The sequence below is a fragment of the Saccostrea echinata genome, unplaced genomic scaffold (genome assembly GCF_033153115.1).
Source record: "Saccostrea echinata isolate AGI-Se365-2 ecotype Australia unplaced genomic scaffold, CSIRO_AGI_Sech_v1 ptg000030l, whole genome shotgun sequence".
Classification (NCBI taxonomy): domain Eukaryota; kingdom Metazoa; phylum Mollusca; class Bivalvia; order Ostreida; family Ostreidae; genus Saccostrea; species Saccostrea echinata.
Genome location: NW_026889779.1, coordinates 30298912 through 30316045, shown reverse-complemented (window position 1 = coordinate 30316045; position 17134 = coordinate 30298912).

The following is a 17134-nucleotide window of genomic DNA, read 5'->3' as shown; positions in this document are numbered from 1 at the left end:
TTATCTACAGAAAAATGTATGCAAGGACCAAATGAAGTTTTAAAATTTGTTATCTCGACATCGACGGGACCATCGGAAAATGTCGAGATATCCGAGGTGTCGAGATATCAGAGTTGAGACTTGACGTCCAAGATTTCACTGCATAGCAAAACAGACAAGCTTATTATATATACATGACTTCAATACAGACTGTAGCTCAATATATTTCAGAATTCCCTCTATTTTTATCAAAAATCTAAGAAGTTATTTTTAAAATCTTGTTTATAAAACGTGTTCTTTATCGAAATCTTTCTAAATTCATACACCGTTCACGTTAGTAAGTCGGTAGAGCGCTCGCTCCGTGATCGGTAGGTCGTGAGTTCGAATCTCGGCCGCGACTGCCCTAAGTCGATAAAAAATGGGTAGCAACTGTTCCTTCGCCATGCGCTCGGCACTTTGAAGTGAAAGTTGCGGGTCCTTCGGATGAGACCTAAAAAACCGAGGCCCCGTGTCACGGCAGGCGTTGGCACGATAAAGATCCCTCACTGCTCAATGGCCCTGAGTGCCGAGTAAAGGTCAAAATTTGAAGCCCTTAACCGGTATATGGTGACGTCTCTATATGAGTGAAAAATTCTCGAATGGGACGTTAAACAACATACAATCAATCAATCAATCAATCTAAATTCACAGACAGTCACGATAGCTCAGTCGGTTGGGCGCTCGCTCCTTGATCGGTAGGTCGTGAGTTCGAATCTCGGCCGCGACTGACCTAAGTCGATAAAAAACAGGTAAGAATTGTTCCTTCGGATGAGACCTTAAAACCGAGGCCCCGTGTACCGGCAGGCGTTGGCACGATAAAGATCCCTCACTACTCAATGGCCCTGAGTGCCGAGTAGAGGGTAAAGGTCTAAATTTGAAGCCCTTCACCTGTATATGGTGACGTCTCTATACGAGTGAAAAATTCTCGAATGGGACGTAAAACTGCATACAATCTGAATCTAAATACACAAGTTACAGCATTTGCGTGTAACCACTCTGCACACCTCGGCCTATTCGTACCTCATCTAACAAATAAATAAAATCTAAAAGAAATCAAGCCTTTATGAGCTCTCGAAGACTTTCACATTTCGATTTTTTTTTCCATCAGAACTTCTGAACCCAATCTCAACTAGTTATAATTGTAACGGGGACCGTTACAGATGTTCCCCAAACGCTCCCCAACTCCCTTTTGGTGTCTTATTCCCTGTAAGCTTCATTGAATAAGGCAATCAAGTATATTGTTTTTTTACGCATTACACGCGCGCGCACGTGCATGCATGTGCAGGATGGTCATGTCATTTCGTCTATACTATAAATGCATCTTAATTCTGAGTATTGAAATATTTCATCAAAAAATATAAAAGTTACGGCTATATCAAGTATATTGTTCATTTAAGCATTGCACGCGCGCGCACGTGCATGCATGTGCATGTTGACCAAACTATCTTGTCTACACCATTAATATTATAAGTATTGAAGCATTTCGTCAAAAAGTATAAAAGTCACAGCTATATCAATTTTATAGGTCATTTTAGCATTGCACGAGCCCGCACGTGAATGCATGTGCATGTTGACCATATCATCTTTTCTACACCCTTAGTATCTCTCTATATTATAAGAATCAAAGCATTTCATCAAACAGTTTAGAGTTAACAGCTATATCAAGTATATTGGTCATTTTTCGCATTGCACGTGCGCGCACGCGCATGCATGGTCCTGCATTCAATTTTGATAGTAACATAATGTTGGAATCCATTGTACCTATTTATATTCTAAATTTCATCCTGTTTTGTTGAGAACCAAGAAAGTTATAGTCATTTAAAGTTTAAGCCAATCAGATTGCAGCACACGTGCATGCGCGTGTTTTCATGATAATTCTTATATATTATATTGTACAACCTCCAAATGTATGACTATGTTCTAAATTTCAAAGTATTTTGTCAAAAAACAAAAAAGATACTGAGACTTTTGTTTCAGCCAATCAGAGCGAAGCGCACGTGCATGCGCGTGAGTTCATGCTGATTTGACCATGTCATCTTGTCCACTCTACTAATATATCCTTAAGTTATAAGTTTCAAAGCATTTCATCAAAAAATGTAAAAGTTACGGCTATATGAAGTATGTCAGTCATTTCACTCATCGCACGCGCCCGCACGTGCATGCATGTGCGCCCAAAATGACCTTCGACGAGCACATCTACACAACATGCCTATTAACCCTAAGAAGGTTTTAACTCAATTGGATGAGCAGTTTCCGAGAACACTCGCGGAACAAAAAGTACCGGAGAAGAAATAAGAATAAAAAAGAATAATAATAATAACTAGTTATAATTGTAACGGGGACCGTTACAGATGTTCCCCAAACGCTCCCCAACTCCCTTTTGGTGACTTTTTTCCTGTAAGCTTCATTAAATAAGGCAATGAAGTATATTGGTCATTTTTTGCATTTCACGCGCGCGCACGTGCATGCATGTGCAGAATGACCAAGTCATCCCGTCTATACTATATATGCATCTTTATATTCTCAGTATCAAAACATTTCATCAAAAAATATATAAGTTCTGGCTAAATCAAGCATATTGGTCATCTTAGCATTGCGCGCACGCGCACATGCATGCATGTTCATAATGACCATGCCATTTTGTGTACACTTATAATATGTCTGTTAATTCATAGTATCAAAGCTTTTCATCAAAAAATATAAAAGTTACGGCTATATTAAGTATATTGGTCATTTAACACATTGCACGCGCGCGCATGTGCATGCATGTGCATCATGGCCAAATCATCTTGTCTACACTTTTAATATATATATATATTCTTAATATCAAAGCTTTTCATCAAAAAATATAAAAATTACGGCTATATTAATTATATTAGTCATTTAACACATTGCACGCGCGCGCACGTGCATGCATATGCATGCATGTGCATGATGACCATGTCATCTTGTCTACTCTTTCTATATATATAAATATTTTGAGTATCAAAGCATTTCATCAAAAAGTATAAAAGTTACGATATTATCAAGTAAATTGGTCTTTTTACGCTTTGCGCGTGCGCGCACGCGCATGCATGTGCATGTTGACCATGTCATCTTGTTCATACTTTTAATATATCCTTATATTCTGAGTATCAAAGCATTTCACCAAAAAATATAAAAATTACAGCTATATCAAGTATATTGGTCATTTTACCCATTGCACGCGCACGCACGTGCATGCACGTGCGCGCAAAATGACCTTTGTTCCGCAAATCTACATAACATGCCTATTAACCCTAAAAAGGTTTTAACTCAATTGGTTGAGCAGTTTCCGAGAACACTCGCGGACAAAAAAGTACCGGAGAAGAAATAAGAAGAAAAAAGAATAATAATAATAATAATAATAATAATAATAATAAGAAACAGAGTAAAAACAATATGTTCCCAAACTCCGTTTGGGGAACATAACTAGAAACTCATTACTAGTAATGAGAAGGTCTTCCGTTATACTACTTCCTGTTTGCATGAACATGTCTTTCCCAACGTCGGTATTAGCCTAAAACTTATGTAGAAACCAAATAACCTAAAACAATACTTTTTTGCTTCGTTTCCTGTCACGACCGGAAGAAATGATGACACACGATTTTTACACGATGCAAATGACCTGATGACTGACTATAAGTCCTGAAAGTTTTAGACTTCAGTCTTTTACTGTTGCCGAACAATTGTGAGAAAAAATTATAATTTTGACTACAGGAAAAACACACGACCGGAAGTGAACTGAATAAAAATCTCTGAATTTTCTCTTGACTTTTGCAGTATCTACAGCATATGTAAAAACATTTCAAATACTTATCTATAAGTAATATTTATGAGAAAGTTAAATCACGAAATAACGTAGTTTATCTCTTAAAACCGGAAGTTTAAAGTTTTTTTTTCCCGATGGAATCTAACATATTTCAAAACAGCGAAAGGGAAGCAAGAAAGTGAGGAAAGTTTTAATTTTAAAAAGAAAAGTTGAAATTTTCGATTTCTTCGATCACTTCCTGTGATGACCGGAAGTGACGGCTATCGCTTTTAACCCTATGTGTTTTGCCTTCTCACCAAGTTTTATTACTCCTATAAGTTTGGTGTCTTACTTTCATGAAGTTTCCGAGATATCGCTGAAATAACTTTTCATTTTGAGGACAAGAAAACACGAGACCGGAAGTGAACTTTACTAAGATTTTCACGTCACTCTATACATCCGCAGTCTCAATAACATATATAAAAATCATTTAAAGAACTCTATCTATAAGCGATATGTTGGGGAAAATTCAAAACCCCTATTATGTAGTTTTTTTCTTATAACCGGAAGTTGTCGTTTTTTGTTTCCGGTGGGACAAACACATATCATAACTGTGAAAAAGATACAATTATATGATGCAAGTCTTATTCCAAAAGAGAAAAGTTGAAATTTTTGATTTCTTTGATCACTTCCTGTGACGACTGGAGTGACGACTGACGCTCTTAACCCAAATGGTTTTGTCTACTCCTCAAGGTCTAATACTCCTATAAGTTTGGTGTCTAAATCTCTTACAGTTTCTGAAATCTCACTCGGACAAGTTCTCATTTTGCGGTCATTTAATCGCGCGACCGGAAGTGAATTTTACAAAGATATTTGACGTTACTCTAGACATTTGCAGTCTTGATAACATAATCATAAATCAGTTCAAATACGTTATATATAAAAAATATTTATGGGAAAGTAAAATACTCAAATTATGAAGTTTTTTGCTTATAGCCGGAAGTTGACGTTTTTGTTTCCGGTGGGACCAACATATTTCGAATCTACAAATAAGATGCAACAATGTATTTAAAGAAAAAAATCAAAAAAGGAAAGTTGAAAATTTCGATTTCTTTGATCTCTTCCTGTGACAACCGGAAGTGACGGCTGACGGATTTAAACATATTCTGCAAATGTACTTGTCATGATCAATAATCCCTGAAAGTTTGAAGTCTTAATCTTTTACCGTTTCTGAGATATCGTCCGGACATGATCTCTTTTGAAAAAATGGAAATTGGACATATCTGACGACCAGAAGTGAATTTTGCAAAATCCTTGAAAATGTTTTTAGTTTATTTTATTTTTAATAATCCCTGAAAGTTTCAAGAAAATCCATCGAGCCATCTCTGAGAAATCGCTTGGACAAAAAACGGGAAAAAAATAATAATAATAACTAGAAACTCATTGCGAGCAATGAGAGGTCTTCCGTCCGATTCTGAATATAAAAACGAAAATTCAAGCTGAAAAAGTGATAAAAGAAATTCAGACACTCTGGAGATTTAACCCTGGTCTTCAGCGTGAAAATCCAACGTGCTAACCATTAACCATTCACTTTTTTGCATCACTTCCTGTCACAACCGGAAGTAACGGCGACACACGATTTTCATACGATGCAAATACACTGATGACGGACTGTCAATCCTGAAAGTTTCAGACTTCAGTCGTTCATTGTTGCCGAGCAATTGTGAGAACAAATTCTAATTTTGAGGACAGGAAAACACGCAACCGGAAGTGAATTTTATGAAAAAATCTCTAACGTGTCTCTAGACATTTGCAGTATCTACAACATGTATTAAAACATTTCAATTCTTTTTCTTTAAGCGATATTTATGAGAAAGTTAAATATCGAAAGTATGTATTTTATCTCCTAAAACCGGAAGTTGACGTCTTTGTTTCCGGAGGAGTCTAACATATTTCAAAACAGCAAAAGAGATGCAATAAGGTGATGCAAGTTTTAGTTTAAACAAGAAAAGTTGTATTTTTTGATTTCTTTTATCACTTCCTGTGACGACCGGAAGTGACGGCTGACAGTTTAACCCAAATAATTTTGCCTACTCTTCAAGGTCTATTACTCATATCAGTTTGTTGTCTTAATCTCATACCGTTTCTGAGATCTCGCTCAGATATTTTCTCACTTTGAGGACAGAAAAACACGCGACCGGAAGTGAATTTTGCAAAGATATTTGACGTTACTCTAGACATTTGCAATCTGAATAACATATCTAGAAATCATTTCAAATACTTTACGTATAAAAGATATTTATGGGAAAGAAAAATACTCAAATTATGTAGTTTTTCTCTTATAACCGGAAGTTGTCGTTTTTGTTTCCGGTGGGACCAACATATTTCGAAACTGCGAAAGAGATGCAATAATGTGATGCAAGATTTGATTAAAAAAAGAAAAGTTGAAATTTTCGATTTCTTTGAACACTTCCTGTGACGACCGGAAGTACTGACGACGAAAACCAAGGTAATTTCGAACATCTAGAAGTCATGGTCTATCATCTCTAATAAGTCTCCAGTTCATATCTTTAGCCGTTTCTTAGATCCTTCGAGGACAAAATTTCATTTTAAAATCAGGAAATTGTCCATAACTTGGCACTGGAACCGAATTTACCAACAAACGTAATTTTATATAAACTTCATATAAAGACCTTTTATCCCTGAATATTTCAAAGAAATTCATTTAATAGTTTTCGAGAAATCGCGTGCACAAAATTTTGTCTAAAAAAAAAAGAATAATAACTAGAAACTCATTGCGAGCAATGAGAGGTCTTCCGTCCGATTCTGAATATAAAAACGAAAATTCAAGCTGAAAAAGTGATAAAAGAAATTCAGACACTCTGGAGATTTAACCCTGGTCTTCAGCGTGAAAATCCAACGTGCTAACCATTAACCATTCACTTTTTTGCATCACTTCCTGTCACAACCGGAAGTAACGGCGACACACGATTTTCATACGATGCAAATACACTGATGACGGACTGTCAATCCTGAAAGTTTCAGACTTCAGTCGTTCATTGTTGCCGAGCAATTGTGAGAACAAATTCTAATTTTGAGGACAGGAAAACACGCAACCGGAAGTGAATTTTATGAAAAAATCTCTAACGTGTCTCTAGACATTTGCAGTATCTACAACATGTATTAAAACATTTCAATTCTTTTTCTTTAAGCGATATTTATGAGAAAGTTAAATATCGAAAGTATGTATTTTATCTCCTAAAACCGGAAGTTGACGTCTTTGTTTCCGGAGGAGTCTAACATATTTCAAAACAGCAAAAGAGATGCAATAAGGTGATGCAAGTTTTAGTTTAAACAAGAAAAGTTGTATTTTTGATTTCTTTTATCACTTCCTGTGACGACCGGAAGTGACGGCTGACAGTTTAACCCAAATAATTTTGCCTACTCTTCAAGGTCTATTACTCATATCAGTTTGTTGTCTTAATCTCATACCGTTTCTGAGATCTCGCTCAGATATTTTCTCACTTTGAGGACAGAAAAACACGCGACCGGAAGTGAATTTTGCAAAGATATTTGACGTTACTCTAGACATTTGCAATCTGAATAACATATCTAGAAATCATTTCAAATACTTTACGTATAAAAGATATTTATGGGAAAGAAAAATACTCAAATTATGTAGTTTTTCTCTTATAACCGGAAGTTGTCGTTTTTGTTTCCGGTGGGACCAACATATTTCGAAACTGCGAAAGAGATGCAATAATGTGATGCAAGATTTGATTAAAAAAAGAAAAGTTGAAATTTTCGATTTCTTTGAACACTTCCTGTGACGACCGGAAGTACTGACGACGAAAACCAAGGTAATTTCGAACATCTAGAAGTCATGGTCTATCATCTCTAATAAGTCTCCAGTTCATATCTTTAGCCGTTTCTTAGATCCTTCGAGGACAAAATTTCATTTTAAAATCAGGAAATTGTCCATAACTTGGCACTGGAACCGAATTTACCAACAAACGTAATTTTATATAAACTTCATATAAAGACCTTTTATCCCTGAAAATTTCAAAGAAATTCATTTAATAGTTTTCGAGAAATCGCGTGCACAAAATTTTGTCTAAAAAAAAAAGAATAATAATAAGAAACAATAGAATCACTATAAGGTCTTCCGTGGAGACGGAAGACCTTAACTAGATGCGTTTCTTGTTGCTAGGGCAACAAGTGGTCTTCCGACCGAACTTTTCTCCAGATCGCTATGCTACCTCACTTCATTTAATACTTTATTGAAGGTATTTTTTGTTTGCGTTTATGTAACACAGTCTTTCAACATAGATCATGATTATTAAAGGATTTCTGTAGAATCTCTGTTAAAAAAAGCTTTAAAAAATAAGCAAAAACTATCACACATGTCTTCACAGAGAAAAATATCATTTACAACTGAAAAAAGAGAGAAACAATCTCCCGCCCCAGCAGGATTCGAACCGCAACAATACGAGAAAGTTTGGATCGGTCATATCTTTGCAATAAATGCGGTCATATGAAAGATATGGAGATAACGAACAGTATTCAAGCTCAAAAGTCCATTAAACAATACAAAATAGGAGCAGAGCAAACACGGACCTCCAAACATCAGAGGTGGGATCAGGTGCCATGGAGGAGTGAGCATCCCCTGCCGACCGGTCACTTCCGCCGTGTGCTCCTTGTCATGATCGGGAAATCACGGGAAAATCCGTCGACAATTCAGTGTGTAAATAATGGCCTAACAATTAGTATGAAAAACGTCAGTCAGCATTTGACTCAATGATAAATTGTATTTGCTGACAAGGTCATTGTATCGACCATAGAACTTACGAAATGATGACTTTAAACGAGACAGCTGATGTTCTTGTTTCATCAACTTGTTTGTCAATAATTTACCTCGTTTTAGAAATTGTTCATACGTAGAGCATGCTCTTGCGTATCGAATCAACTGAGAGATATATACCCCGTATGCAGGTGATGAAGGTATATTGCTGCATAAGTAAGGGAAGTTGACGATTGAAAAGTTAAAGTCATCACGTTTATCATAAAGCTTGGTTGTTAGATTACCATTAACATCTTTTTCAAGTAAAATATCCAAATATGAAACAGATGTTTCAGACTCTGTGGTATCTTTTATCTCAAGTTCACCAGGATATATCGTATCGACATAAGAATGGAAATAGCCATTGTTAATTGACAATACGTCGTCGATATATCTAAATGTCGAGTTGAAGACCCGGCAAGTGTTTTCTTCTTTTCTCGTACAAGATTTTGGACAAATTCTGCTTCATATGAATACAAAAAAAGGTCTGCTAATAACGGGGCGCAATTGGTACCCATGGGCATTCCAATAGATTGTTGGAAGACCTGGTCTCCAAAAACCACATAGATATTGTCAATCAGAAACTCAAGCATCTTTTTAATGTCAACTTCAGAGTACTTGTGTGTACAATCAGAATGTTTTTTAACAAAATAATTTTGCAAATGACCAATGACAAGGTAAGTATATTTACGAGTTCCATTTTTATTGAAAAAGCAGCTGTCAATGATATCAAAAAGCCTGGACTTTAATTTATCGTGGGGAATGGTTGTGTATAAAGTTGAAAAGTCGTAAGTTTTAAAGCTGTTGATTTTGGTAAAATCTTGTGATTTCAAATTTTCCAAAAGTTCCTTGGAATTTTTAAGTATCCACATCTGATTTACACCACTTCTCGAATATATTTTGCACAGTACTCTTGAAGTTTCTCTTTCACCATTGTTAATATCTTAGTGAGTAGTAAAGATAGAGGCTTGGTTGAACATATACTGGAACCCGCTATGTATCTTTGTTTGTAAGGATTTTTATGAAGTTTCGGAATCCAATATAAATATGGTAATTCGAATTCATTTTGGTTGTTTGGAATATTAAAAATATTCAAAACTGACATATGATTTTGAAGAAGTTCTTCCTTAGAAAGGGAACTATGAGTATAAGTTGGATTACTACTTGTAGAATTAAATCCAAGTTCCTCTAAAATACATTTAATATAATGAGTCTTACAAACAAAGACAATGTTGTTACCTGCTTTGTCAGCAGGGACCAGTACGTACTGATCATGTAATCTATCTTTGTATTACATATCTTTGCAACAAATGCATCAATCAAAATGATAAAAACAGACTTAGAACTCTTAGAAGACTCTCTATTAACCCTGTAAATCCCAGAGAAAAATATTGAAAAACAAAAAAGTTACAAATTTAACATTTTTGAATTCACTTCCGTTTGCGACCGGAAGTACGAACGACGGAAAATAATGGTCGATCAACATATCTACATTTGATGTTCTATCACCTCAGCAAGTTTCATATTCATATCTTATCATATATATCGAAAGACCTTAATAATAACAAGTAAACTAATTGTTCAGAGAACAATTAGAGGCCTTTCCACCTTTTTAAGTGTTTTCGTGTCGTTTAGGCCGAAAAAAAGAAAAATGCCAAAAAAGCAAAAAAAAAAAAAAAAAAAAGAAAAAAGAAAAAAAAGAAAAAAAAAAAAAAGAAAGAAATCCTCCTCCACCTGGGATCGAACTCAAAACCCTTGGTTTGAAAGGCAGGTGTTCTAACCACTGCGCTACACATTCCGATAAAATTGAGTAAGTTAATTGTTTAAGACTATGGAATAAATACAAGCGTATTTTTAGAATCGGTAGGGGAAGAAAGAAGTTCCGTAAAAGGAAATAGTTCCTGAACTTGCAAGCAGTATATAAAATAACAAGGGACGGGTGTGCGTGAGAAAACGTTAACACTGTTCCCTTGTTCCCTAATGAAAATGTATTAATGGACTGTAGCCCGATTCATCGATATTGTGAGCATGCTGAATTTTTTGAAAATAGCTTTGTTGTAAGCTGAAAAGATCGGGTTCGGATTTTAACATTTCTGACTGAATATCCTGAAATAAATATGAAACATTTAAATAAGCATTTCTTTGGGTTAAATTAAATATGTGTAGCACAAATTAAACTCCCAACATGCATTTTTAGAAGGGAAACACGACAATGAAAGCGAGAATTGTTTTTAATATACCGAAAATCGCTATTTCTGGAAACTGATTAATTCTAAATAAAAATCAAATAAATTCCAAATGTAAAAGAAAGAGAGAATGCTTGGTATTAAAATGTCGTATCATATCAGGAAAATCGAATGCTACTAACGACATCTGAAGAAATAGCCGATAAAAGGTTTAGATCATTTCTTCGTCCACCTGCACTTTAATTTCAAACACAACAGAACATGTAGTTCTTGCCGTGAAACTTCATGACTTCTATAAACTTATAAGACTCACCGTAAAACTCTCAAGAAAGATTCTCTGAGGTCTATGCTACATATGTACCAAATATGTTGTCGATCCGAGGTCTGGTTTGAATTTTACAGAAATATTCTACGTTGTTGTTGATGTGATTTTTTTTTAAGAAGGGGGGGGGATGAATTATTTATTTTATGCCTCTCATAAACTAAGAATTGTAACTACTTTCACATCTTTAAGCCTGATTGTGACCTTTGGGTCAAGATCAAAGGTCAAGGTCATTTCAAAAAAAAAAAAAAAAAAAAAAAACCAAAAAAACCAAAACAAAACAAGGAAATCTTTACTTTCTATGTTTTTACCTGATACTGGAGCTGGATGCATGTCCTTACTTTTCATTTGACCCAATGTCAAGGCCAAAGGTGAAGGTCAAAGTTCAAGGTCATTTGGTGAATTGCTATATTTTACAAATATATAAGGAATTTCTTATGTTTTTAAATGACTTTGACCTTGACCTATATTTCAAGGTCAAAGTCAAACATGCCGATGCAGTTGGTCCCATGTCTCTAGGATACACCGTTTTAAAAAAAGCTCATTAAATGTAAGCAGCATAAACTTTCAGGGGCAGTAACTCATACAAGGGACCAAAGAATGCTTTTGCAATGATAGAATGAAGAGAGTATTAAATGAGTCGAAGACACTGCTGAAGGCTTGGAATCTCTACGTTTTACGGTTTCGGAGGAGTAGCGATAACAAGGTTTTATTGCAAAAGGGGTGACAACTTTTGAATGGATCAAGCTTTGGGGACAAGAATGAAATCCTTAAAATAGTTTTAGAAGGACATATTATAGATGCAAAGATATTCAGTATATGTCGGAAGGTTTTCTACAGAATCTCTGACAAAAAAGCTTTTAAAAATCAGCAAAAACTACCATACATGTTTTTAAAGAGAGAGAAGTCATTAGCAACTGAAAAAAAGAGAAAAACAAAGAAAAAAAATTAACTACCTCCAGCAGGATTCGAACCCCAGACAGTGGGACAAAGTTTGGATCGGTCATATCTTTGCAATAAATGCACGCATCAAAATATTGAATACATATTTAGGATTTTTGTAAAACACTCTATAAACCCTGTAAATCCTAAAGAAAAATATTGAAAAACAAAAAAGTTGAAAAATTGGACTTTTTGAATTCACTTCCGTTTGCGACCGGAAGTGGCGACGACGAAAAATAAAGGTCGTTCCCCATATTGGAATTTGATGTTCTATTTATTCATTGAGTTTCAATTTCATATCTTTAGCCGTTGTCGAGAAAAATTCTGGACAAAATGCCATTTAAAAAATACAAATTTTCCCAAAAATCGCGAACGGAAGTGAATTTTGAAAAAATGAAAAACACGTCTGGAGATATTTACATGATGCATCTTCCGCGAAAAAATCTCTGAAATCTGCTCACTCACAGCTGAGATATCGCCATAACTATGAAAAAAAGAATAATAATAATAATAATAATAAGAAACAGTAGAATCACTATAAGGTCTTCCGTGAAGACGGAAGACCTTAATAATAGAAAACAGACGGAAAACAATAAGGTCTTCCGAAGGAAGTCGGAAGACCTTAATAAGAAACAGAGTAAAAACAATATGTTCCCAAACTTCGTTTGGGGAACATAATTAGAATGCTACATCTTCGGGTATAAGGAATTTTAAGTTTGGTGAAAGGAAAGACCATAATCCCTTCCAGAAGGAGAGAATTATATAAAAAAAAAATAATAATAACAAAGTGGGGTCATGTAAATTCCCTCTTTTCAAGCAACTGAATCAGAAAGAAAAAAAAAACTTGGGTGGAATCTTGCCTAAAATTACAGTGTAAATTAAATTTAAAAATGGTCCGAAGCTAGATAGGATCAAAGGAGTTTAAATTACATAGAAATACATGTATATAGGAAAATATTCCTCAGGAATTGTAGAACCACATGGAATAGAATTAACATGTGAGTACATTTGTTCATGGAATCAGAGCTGTGATGGATCCTTAACATTAGTTTCACAGTTTGTCAGATTGCATCGTCGGAGCCCACGGGTTTTCTCTCCGTTACACTACATTCAATGTCATGGCGAGAGATGAAGAGAAAGATGATATACAGGTAAGCGTTTTGGTCAATGAACCGTTCAAATGCACAATCAGTCCTAGGATTGTGACCTATCCATTCAATACCTGGCGGATTTTTAAGAGTTGAGATTCGGACACACAAAACCTGTCAAGCACTTACATTTACATCAAAGCTCGTGATTGTGCATGGATATCAATTGACAAAAGAACATCAATAATTTTGTAAGATTTAAATAAACTACTGTAAGTCTAAATGTACAAATAAGAGTTTTGTACGTTTACATCTGTTTTACCTTAAATTGAATGGGAACTACAAAAAATAAGAGGCCCATGCAATAAATGGGCTGTTCAAGGTCGTCAACAATGAAACTCTCATTTTTTGAACATTTTCAATATGTCCATGGGATTCGGTTATTAATTCAAGAAAACTTCTATCATTCTACCAGTGGCGGATTTAAGGGAGGCGCACCCGGCGTCCGCCCCCCCCCCCAAAAAAAATTGTCAAAGTTAGCGTAAGTCATAGTTTCGTCGAGAAAATATAAAAATGTCTACTCGGTAGACTTCATTTTTACCCTACAAAATCTCTAGAAACCAGGAGCTTCCGGGGGCTTCGCCCCCTGAAACACCCACCAGGGCTTCGTCCTGGACCCACTGGGGGCCTCAAGGCGGCTCCAGACCCCATGCCTTCTTCTTGCGCCCCCCTAACTTCAATTCCTGGATCCTCGCCTGTCTATAGAAATTTTTAAGACACGTCATATGCAATCGAGGTATGATGAGATTATGTTAAAATAAAAAAAAAATGAATTAGTTAAAAACTTTACCAACCAGAGAAAAAAACGATTTAGAAGGTTGGTATATTACTTTTCGTAAAGTTTTGATAAAATCGTGTGTATAAAGTGTTGTTTTATACAGAGTATTTCTGTTAAATCAAGCTAAAGGAGCCTATAAAAAGGGAGACCCAAAGTTAGGACAAACCCTAAACTATGCCCTCTGTATCTCTCCAATTTAGCAAGCCATTTGGTAATTGCGTACGATATTATGTAAAATATTTCTTGAAAATGACACGTGAACAATTCATCAGGACTTAGGACTATCCCCCGTGGCTGGCTGGTACATTAAATAAGATTTTAGGTATTCTGTATAACAACAAGAGAACAACGTCACGGTGTCCCTGAAGGCCAGATTCCTTATTTAAGGGTCCTGCTGAATGGCGGTGAGATCACTTTTACATTTTACAGTTTATTGTAAAAACAAACCAAATTTGCTACAAAATGAACTTTTTTTCTTTTCTTTTTTTAAAATATATTTATTCTCAATATCAAAATGAACTTTCAAAACAAGCATTTTTCTTTTAATTGCAGGAATGGTCAAAATCTAATTTACATCTTTATTTAATTACAAAAAATGAAAGTATGTAAATGTATTTACGAAGTACGAAGCTGTTTTCAAAGGCGGGGATCATCACAATTTCTTGAATCTCCAAATGATAATGAGGACGCCCACTTTTTAGCTCACCTGAGCCGCAGACTCAAGTGAGCTTTTCTGATCACATTCTGTCCGGCATCCGTCTAGCTGTCTGTCTGTAAACTTTTCACATTTTTGACTTCTTCTCAAGAACCACTGGGCCAAATTCAACCAAACTTGCCACAAAGCATCCTTGGGTGAAGGGGATTCAAGTTTGTTCAAATGAAGGGCCACGTCATCTGTCAAGGAGAGATAATTAGGAATTAGTGAAAAAAATAATTGCATCATTTAAAAATCTTCCTCTCAAGAACCACTGGGCCAGGAAAGATGAAACTTATGTGGAAACATTCTCAGGTAGTGTAGATTCAAGTTTGTTCAATTTATGACCCCCGGGGCTAGGGTGGGGCCACAATAGGGGATCAAAGTTTTACATAGAAATATTTAGGAAAATATCTTTAAAAAATCTTCTTCTTAAGAACAGCAAAGCCATGATTGGTCATATTTATATGGAAGCATCTTCAGGTAGTGTAGATTCAAGTTTGCTTTCAAATCATGGTCCCCGGGGGTAGGGTGATGCCACAATGGGGGATAAAAGTTTTACATAGAAATATATAGGAACATATCTTTAAAAATCTTCTTCTTAAGAACAGTAAAGCCATGATTGGTCATATTTATATGGAAGCATCCTCAGATAGTGATGATTCAAGTTTGTTCAAATCATGACCCCGGGGGTAGGGTGGGGCCACAATGGGTGATCAATGTTTACAGAGGAATATATAGGAAAAAATCTTTTTCTCAAGAACAGAAAAGCCATGATTAGTCAAATTGATATGGAGACATCCTTGGATAGTGTAGAATGAAATTTGTTCAAATGAGGGCCCCCGGGGGTAGGGTGGGGCCACAATGGGGGATCAAATTTTTACAAATGAATATATGGGAAAAAATCTTCTGCTCAAGAACAGCAAAGCCATTTGTTATATTGATATGAAAGCATCATCAGGTAGTTTAAAATTCAACACCCCACCTCCCCATAAACTTTTCAATACTGAACTGATTTTTGCTTTTTTTTCCTAGCCATTGTGATCAGGTGAGCGATGTGGCCCATGGGCCTCTTGTTTTTACTGACTTTATACATGGTTGTCTATCATTCTCCGTTTAACAGTAGGTGAATATTTGCTTTACTGATGTTGTGTCAAAAAGAGATTAATAGACAAACATGCACTCATGGTTTAAAAGAGAAAAACAAACTGTTACATTCGCTCTCTCTGTTGTAACCAAGGGTTGTGCCATGTTGAATATTACAATTCACCACGTGATTTCTTACCTCAGGTAACTCTGTAACCTCTGAGAATACTAAATTCTGTCACATGACTCGTAGTGTCGTTTATTAATATTCAATGATTACATGACAAATTATCTGTCATGTGATAATTTTCAATATCAGAATGAAAAATGACAAACGACAGTAGCATGTTTTGTGCTAATTTAACTAAAACACATTAAAAAAAATGTCAGGCATTGATTTAAAATCTTCTTTACTTATGTGGTCGTGCTCATATTGTTAATTCCGTCTTGAAAATTGTGAATAGTTTATTGTGCCATACAGAATAGATATGGAGACAGGAAACAGTGTTTTTTAAATACATGTCATTGATATTTATCTAGTCTAATTTTAGACTAATTCTTACAATGTTAGCTCCATCTCTCATGAACACCTATTGTTCAATCAAGGGCAGGTAAGTGTAAATTCTTTATATTTGGAAAGCACTGAGGACAAAAAAACATATAACTCTTTTACTGTATCGCAGTCTATTAAATCCATCGGTTCAAGATTGACAGGATCTTTAAATAAAAATAAAAAATGAAATAAGGTTTTGACATAAAAGAAATAGAAGCGACCGAGAAAGATCCAAAACCCAGTCATCCTCTACTTAGAGGGTATGTCTCTATGGTTTCTTTTGGGGGAAACAAAAACAATGGAGAAGACAAGAGAGTTCCGGTATGAAATGAATATAAAAGTAAGTTGTCCAAGACAGAGATAAAGCATTCTTATCCAAAATCTAAAATGTAAAAATATTTGCTTCGCATATTTATCAATATACAAAGTCTTTCTACATATAATTTTACCAACTTTCCAAGAGATTATTGTTTTTCAGGGGGTGGTGGGGTTGGGGTGGGATATCCAAATTTACTATACAAATTTCATAACTTCAAAAATTCCGGGGGGGGGGGGGGTCGGACCTCCCCCCGGATCTGTTCTTTTTCGATGAAACAAAAGAGAATAGGAAGTAAGCATTAGTTTCACTTGGTTAGATTGGTGTGTAATATAACCTGTGACGTATCGCAATAATTAATACTGTCTAATAAAAAGTGCAGAACACATCAGAGTAATACAAATGAACAACAAAACATGCCTTTACCAAATCAGATCCGGTTTCTAATTTTTTTTTTCATTTGCTATGTTTTATATATTGTT